Genomic DNA, 7,160 nt, shown 5'->3' with positions numbered 1-7,160 from the left:
GATGTCATTTTCAATTTACTTAGTTAGAAAAAAGTATGGAGAAAGCATACCACCTTAAACAAGCGCCAGGAAAATGGAGCTTACCCATACTGAGTTATGTCGTAGGCAAAGCTTTCGATTCAACAAACTCTTCCGCTCCGAGGGCTATGTTCAAGGGTTGGTCGAGTGGCTATGCTCCTACTTTTAAAATTATTGAGCTTGATTCTTTAAGGTCAGTAGACCGGGCTTGCAGTTCTAATGATTTCGTAGATACAAATAGAGTCGATCTCGGTTGTATATTATTTTCTGAAATATATATATATATATATATATATATATATATAATTGTAGGCTTTGTGAATTAAAGAGGACTCATATGATTCTCCTTCTTCGATTTCGATTTTGTCTCCTTTTTTTTAATAACCTAGTAACTTGCTTGGTCAAGTCTTGCTTTTATCTGAATCTGTAGAATAGAAGGAGACCCTTATATAATACGATCGTTAAACACGTAAACCATGGGTCCCCCGAATATCCATCATCAGCCAACCCCTTTCCTGGCTTTTATTCCATGAGTAGTAAGCTCTGCTTCCTTTCGAGAATTAGTTCATTTGTGCATCTTTCTCCCATGCTTTCCGTTGGTCAACAACTAACCACACTCTCTATAGTTCTTCACTACTCGTACAGGCTTGACGGAGTTAAGCTGTCTGGAGGGAATCATTTTTTCTCAATCAAGAATGCCTCAACTGGATAAATTCACTTATTTTACACAATTCTTCTGATCATGCCTTTTCCTCTTTACTTTCTATATTCCCATATGCAATGATGGAGATGGAGTACTTGGGATCAGCAGAATTCTAAAACAGCGGAACCAACTTGTTTCACACCTGGGGAACAACATCTTGGGCAACGACCCCAACAGTTTGGAAGATATCTTGAGAAAAGGTTTTAGCACTGGTGTATCCTATATGTACTCTAGTTTATTCGAAGTATCCCAATGGTGTAATTCTATTGACTTATTGGGAAAAAGCAGGAAAGTCACTTTAATCTCTTGTTTCAGAGAAATAAATGGCTAATGAGGAATGGAAAGAAACATATTCTATTTGATCTTGAAGTCCTCATAGAGCATTTTTTTCTAATCCTGGATGGGGGATCACTTATAGGAATGACATTATGCTAATCCATGTTCCACACGGCCAAGGAAGCATCATTTTCTAATCTCATTATGACTTGATGGTTCGAAAGAGATTCTTTCTCGATCAGAATGGAGGGTACTACAAGAAAAATAGACTCTTTTTCAAATCGCCCTGCGAAGATAAAAATTTAGAAAGGTTATCGATATTATCAATCACTCTTTTTCTTTTAGTGGGGAGCAAGAGTGCGAGAAGGGGGCGAGACCAAGCCGAGCCACTAGGAGAGTAAGCACTTCCCACATGTCAAGTTGAATAAATGCAACCTCAACTAGAGAGATCAACCTGCGCCTTTGATTTTAGGCTGCTGATGGTGCAGAACGCACTAATCCTCGACCAATAAGTTTTCCAAAAGTGAACTAAATGGAATTGTTACTTTCCAAAAATATTTGTTGAAAACCAAAGAAAGAAGATCCATTTTCCCACTTAGTGTGTTGGTTAAACGAATGATTCTCTTCTCAAAGTCAAAGTAATAGAGAGGTCTTTTTCTAGTTAGACTTCTATCAATGCAATGAGAGACCCATCCCTTCTTATTTTTTTTTCCTGTCAGATAGAAAGAAAATTAGACCCCAATGAGTCCTTCTTTACCACTTTAGAGGGTGGGGGTGAGGGGGGGTTTACATACAACCGAGGCAAAGTTGTTTATGATTGAATCTTAGAGGCATTCTTATCATTTGGTAGATCTAAGTCCATGGCCTATTCTGGGTTCACCCAGAACTTTGGCAACCACCATAGGAGGTGTGATGTACATGCACTCATTTCAAGGGGGTCCAAAACTTCTCTGTTTGGACCTCATATTTATCCTATATACTATGTTTTTATGGTGGCGGGATGTTCTACGTGAGTCCATGTTAGAAGGACATTATACCAAAGTCGTACAATTAGGACCTCGATATGGTTTTATTATGTTCATCATATCGGAGGTTATGTTCCTTTTTGCTTTTTTTTAGGCTTCTTTTCATTCTGCTTTGGCACCTACGGTAGAGATCGGAGGTATTTGGTCCCAAAAGGGATTGGGGTTTTAGATCCTTGGAAATCCATTTTTTTAATACCCCTATTCTCCTTTCATCCGGAGCTGTTGTAACTGGGGATCATCATGCTAAACTCACGGGGAAGTAAAAATGAGTAGTTTATGCTTTAGTAGCTACCGTTTCATTGGCTCTAGTATTCACTGGCTTTCAAGGAATGGAATATTATCAAGCACCCTTCACTATTTCGGATAGTATTTATGGTTCTACCTTTTTCTTAACAACCAACTTTCATGGTTTTCATGTGATTATAGGTACTCTTTTCTTGATCATATGTGGTATTCACCAATATCTTGCTGTTTCTTTTTTTCTTTTTATCATATAAAAAAAAGTCTCTTCCACTTTCCTACCAAATCTCTCTTTATTCTGGCATATAAATGAAGGGATCGAAGAGATTATGGTAGATTATGTTCACCAGGAAATGACTCGAAATTTTATCTTGGTCCATTTGAGATTGTTCCTTTTAATCATAATCAAAGATGTTTTCTTGTTGATATGCTATTTATGTAGCTAAAATCTAAGGCAATGAACCTATCGATACAGACTAGCACAAATGGTGAGTATCAAGGTCGTATTCTCGGGAAAGGGTGATCCTAGACCTACTGTAGCGTCTTATGTTATCTAACCTAAACAAAATCGATGAAGTATTATGCTATGATTAAATATGAACAAACAATTGATTAAGTGTCAAATAATTTGAAAGGATTTAGGAAAACTCTCGAAGGAAAAAGCAAACCCTAGGGGACCTAAGCTAGTTGGATTTTAGTGAAGATAGAGATTATATTGATTATCAATTACAATTACCCGTGGATAAATTCTTAACTGAATTCGATCTACCTCTTATGATAACCGAATTCTTAAACCTAATAACCTAAAGTTGGAATCTCTTCCTAACAATTGATTATTCGATTAGCATTAAGGTTTAACCCGCCTCTATTAAGCTTTGTTAATTCTTAATCCGGCAAGTCAATTACCTTTATCTCTAAGTGTTTATTAACCAGTTCTTGAGAACTCCCTTCCCCCAAGTCTGAAGTAAACAACATCAGGCTGATGCCAGTTTGTGATCTATTACTGCAGAAAGAAGGTGCTGAGGAATTCAATGTAAGCTCGCAGTAGGTTGGCTCAATGATGTCGAAGAATTATGCGTATGGTAGAGTTTCAAACAGGACACGCACATCCTGAGCCAATCCCACTCTCTCTAGGGATACGAAGTCGATGCAACGTCCAGCCATCACTTGCTTTCATCTCATAACTTGGAACCGGCTCTCGTTATCTGCATTCGGAAATGTCCATAATGGATGACGACCAGGTTCGGGTGGATTCGCAGCTGGTGCTCTTCATACTCGGACTAGTTCTTTATTGCGGTGGAGTCTTTGGTCTTTGGTCTTTGGTCTTGGTCTTTGATGATGGTGAAGTGGAGGAAGATGTTCCTTCGCCACGCGGGCGCTTGCTAGTAATGGCGCGTTGCGGTTGCTTTTGATGTGACTGATCGCGGTCCCTCATATTACCTAATGCAATGAATCATTAGTATTCGAATAAGAAATCAAGTTAATCATAAATTATACTGAAAATTAAATAGCCTAACGGCTATAATTTGACTAACAGAAAACTTTAGACTTAATACTAAGACTAAAGCCTCAATCTCTTGCATAAAACTAATTCACAATTACATTGTAGCCTACTTTATCGTGCACTAAATAAAGCAAATTTATGCTAACAATTATTCATAATAAAATGCCATAAATAAACTTTATTGCTGCCAAACCCACACTTATCATTTCGTTAGTCGAATTCACATAAACATAGCAACTAGTTTTAACTAAATCTTAATCGAAGTCAAATTGAAGCAGTATAACAAAGTAAACTACCAAAGTATATCAAAATGTCCTAAATAAAATGAATGCATAAAAGAAAAATCAAATTTAATCAAATAAAAGCAAAAGGCGAAGAGACTTACTTGAAGTTGCCGAGACAAGTAAGAAAAATCAAAGACAAGGAAGAAAACAACACCTTAGAGCTTAGAGAGGGAAAGTTGGGAAAATTTGAAAAGGCCTTCTTTTATAGTCATGGGGGTCAGCACAGGCGAGGGCAAGGCCGTGCTGGTCAACACGGCCAGGACTTGGCCCGTGCTGAACCCTGAAGTTGCATTCTGGTGCCCATCCGTCACGGGTGAGGGCATGGTCGTGCTGGTCAGCATGGCCTAGTGTCGCAGCCTGTGGTGGCCTCGGAAGCTGTGGTGGACGACTGAATTCCCAAATTCTACATGTGCATTTTCATCACGGGCTTGACTCCGGCCATTGTAGCTCGTGATGCCCACGGAAACTGTGGTGGATGGGTGTAGTCCGGGCTTTCCTTCGCCATCTCGAGTCGCCGAACTCCCTACCTACATTTAACACATGTACGCACACATTTAGGCTATAAATCAAGTAAAATGAATCAAATAGGGAAGTTCGCCTTCACCAATTACCAAAAATCCAATTTTAAATTACTCAAACCCTAGATTCATACAACTATGTTTAATTATTAAGTGTTCTAACTACCATCAAGCATGCAAACGACTAACCAAATAAAAACGTTAATAAAAACATAAAATTAAAATTTTGGGGTGCCTCCCAAAAAGCGCTTCTTTTTGGTCGAGTCGCTTAACTGGACTCTGCAGCAGCATTCCTCCCCCGTTGCCAAATTGAGAAGGTGGGCTCATTGTAAGCTGGGGCCTGAGGCATATAAACGCAAGGAGGCGGTCAATGTCTACAGCAAATGGCCAATGAGGTGTTCTCCATACCGAGTTGGGATGCCCAGTCATCCACTCCAAATCCTGTCTAGATGACCTGTCATAAACAAACTTGCAACTACCCTTATCAGGTGTATCATAGCACGAAGTTTCAAATTGATGCAAGTTCTTTTCTTTAAAGGAATAACACACATCAACAGGCAAAGAAGCATGTAGAGCATCATCAATTATTATATCCTGTGGTGGCTTATCACCTACAAGACCAATCCCGATCAATAGCGCAAATAGCATGAACATGGTCGGCGGGGGAACTATTAAATGGGAGTAAACTAAAAGTAACACAGTCATCCCCTACATTAAGCTCTAACTTTCCCTTAAATATATCTATTTTAGCTCTAGCCATGGCAAGGAAAGGTCTCCCTAAAATCAAAGGCACACCATGCTCATTATCCATATCCATAAACACAAAGTCCATAGGAAATATGAATTTATCTACCTTCACTAGCACATTCTCTATAATCCCCCTAGGAAGCTTAATAGAATGATCAGCTAATTGAATGCACATCCTAGTGGGTTTTGCTTCCCCTAAACCTAGCTTATTAAACATACTCGTGGGCATGACATTTATGGTAGCACCTAAATCAGCTAATGCATCATCAACACACAAGTTACCCAAAGTGCAAGGAATAGTAAAACTCCCTGGGTCGTGACGTTTCTTTGGTAACTTGCTCTGAAACACTGCTGAGCACTCTTCATTGAGCTTAACATATGCTACCTCCTCTAGCTTGCTTTTGCTGCTAAATATATCCTTCAAGAACTTGGCATACTTTGGCATTTGCTTTAATACATCGACAAAAGGTAAGTTAATATGTAGTTGTCTAAAAATATCCAAAAGCTTACTGAACTGCTCTTGTGCTTCTACTTGCTTCAGTCTAGCAGGATAAGGAATCTTGGGTTGATACTCCCTGACTAGGATTGGTTTCACCTTTTGCCTCTCAAGTTCCTCAACCTTACTGCTCACCTCAATCTGCATATCAATAGTGGAATCATCACAAACAGGCATAGAAGGAGCTGAAACTAACTTACCCAAACGCAAAGTGATGGCGTTCACATGCTCCCTCGGGTTAGACTCAGTAGTGCTGGGGAGCGCTCCTTGTTGCCTTTCAGACAACATCTTAGAAATCTACCCAATCTGATTTTCCAAGTTCTGAATGGATGCTTGCTAATTTCTAAGAGCACTGTCAGTCTGCTGGAACCTCGTCTCAGTCGACGTGATAAACTTCATCATGAGCTCCTCCTCCAAGTTAGATTTCTTCTCGGCTGGTGGAGGAAGCTCTGATGGTCCAGCTTGCTGCTACTGCTGTGGTGGCTACTGATGCATTCTCTGAAAACCTGGTGGACCCTGGGCATTATTATTGTGCCAACTAAAATTGGGGTGATTTCTCCACCCAGGATTGTATGTGCTACTATAAGGGTTGTTCTGCTGTTCGGGTGCATTCCGAATGTAATTAACCTGTTCATGGTTAGTAGAAGCAATAGATGAACTAGAGGGGCTAGCCAACATACCTCTCACATTACGATTTGCTCCATAGTGCGGGCCACCGCAAAACTCGTAGCTTATTTGGGCTACTTGAACTGGCATATGAAGCTAGTCTAATTTCTTTATCAGAAGCTCCACTTGAGCTGCCAAGGCTGCTGTGGAGTCTAACTAGTTGACCATTCCCTGTTTGACCGGTCGACTCTTAGAGGATTGCCACTGGTAGTTGTTCATGGCCATCTCCTCTATCAGGTTTTCCACCTGCTCTAGCGTCTTGCTGTTCAAGGCTCCACCTGCTGCAGCGTCCACCATTTGCCTAGTAGCAAGGTTCAAACCATTGTAAAAGGTCTAAACCTGCATCCATATTGGTAGACTGTAGTGTGGATAGCATCTCAACAAGTCCTTGTACTTCTCCCAGGCATCATACATGCTCTCATCGTCCGTCTGCACAAAAGAAGAAATGTCATTTCTTAATTTAGCAATCTTAGCTGGAGGAAAGTACTTGTAAATAAATTTTTCTACCAATGACTTCCAGGTAGTGATAGTGTTCAGTGGAAGGGACTACAACCATCTCTTTGCTCTATCCCTTAAAGAAAATGGAAATAATCTCAGCCGGATGGCATCATCGGTAGTTCCATTTATCTTGAACGTGTTGCATATCTCCAAAAAGTTGGCTATATGGGCATTGGGATCCTCGC

General features: G+C 40.1%; 1 non-coding gene and 2 pseudogenes across 1 annotated transcript; all 3 read left to right on the top strand.

Moving 5' to 3' along the window:
* The first annotated feature begins 713 nt into the window (after positions 1-713).
* LOC125369178 lies at positions 714-1,194 on the top strand (annotated as a pseudogene).
* Positions 1,195-1,607: 413 nt separating this feature from the next.
* Positions 1,608-2,611, top strand: LOC125370972 (annotated as a pseudogene).
* Positions 2,612-6,832: 4,221 nt separating this feature from the next.
* Positions 6,833-6,939, top strand: LOC112536747. Its single transcript, XR_003080705.1, has one exon. It is a non-coding gene; the product is annotated as a small nucleolar RNA R71 (small nucleolar RNA).
* Positions 6,940-7,160: the final 221 nt, after the last annotated feature.

Source organism: Ricinus communis, chromosome 1, assembly GCF_019578655.1.
Source record: "Ricinus communis isolate WT05 ecotype wild-type chromosome 1, ASM1957865v1, whole genome shotgun sequence".
Classification (NCBI taxonomy): Eukaryota; Viridiplantae; Streptophyta; class Magnoliopsida; order Malpighiales; family Euphorbiaceae; genus Ricinus; species Ricinus communis.
Note: the sequence above shows the minus strand (reverse complement) of the source record. Positions and strands in the feature narration are given on the sequence as shown.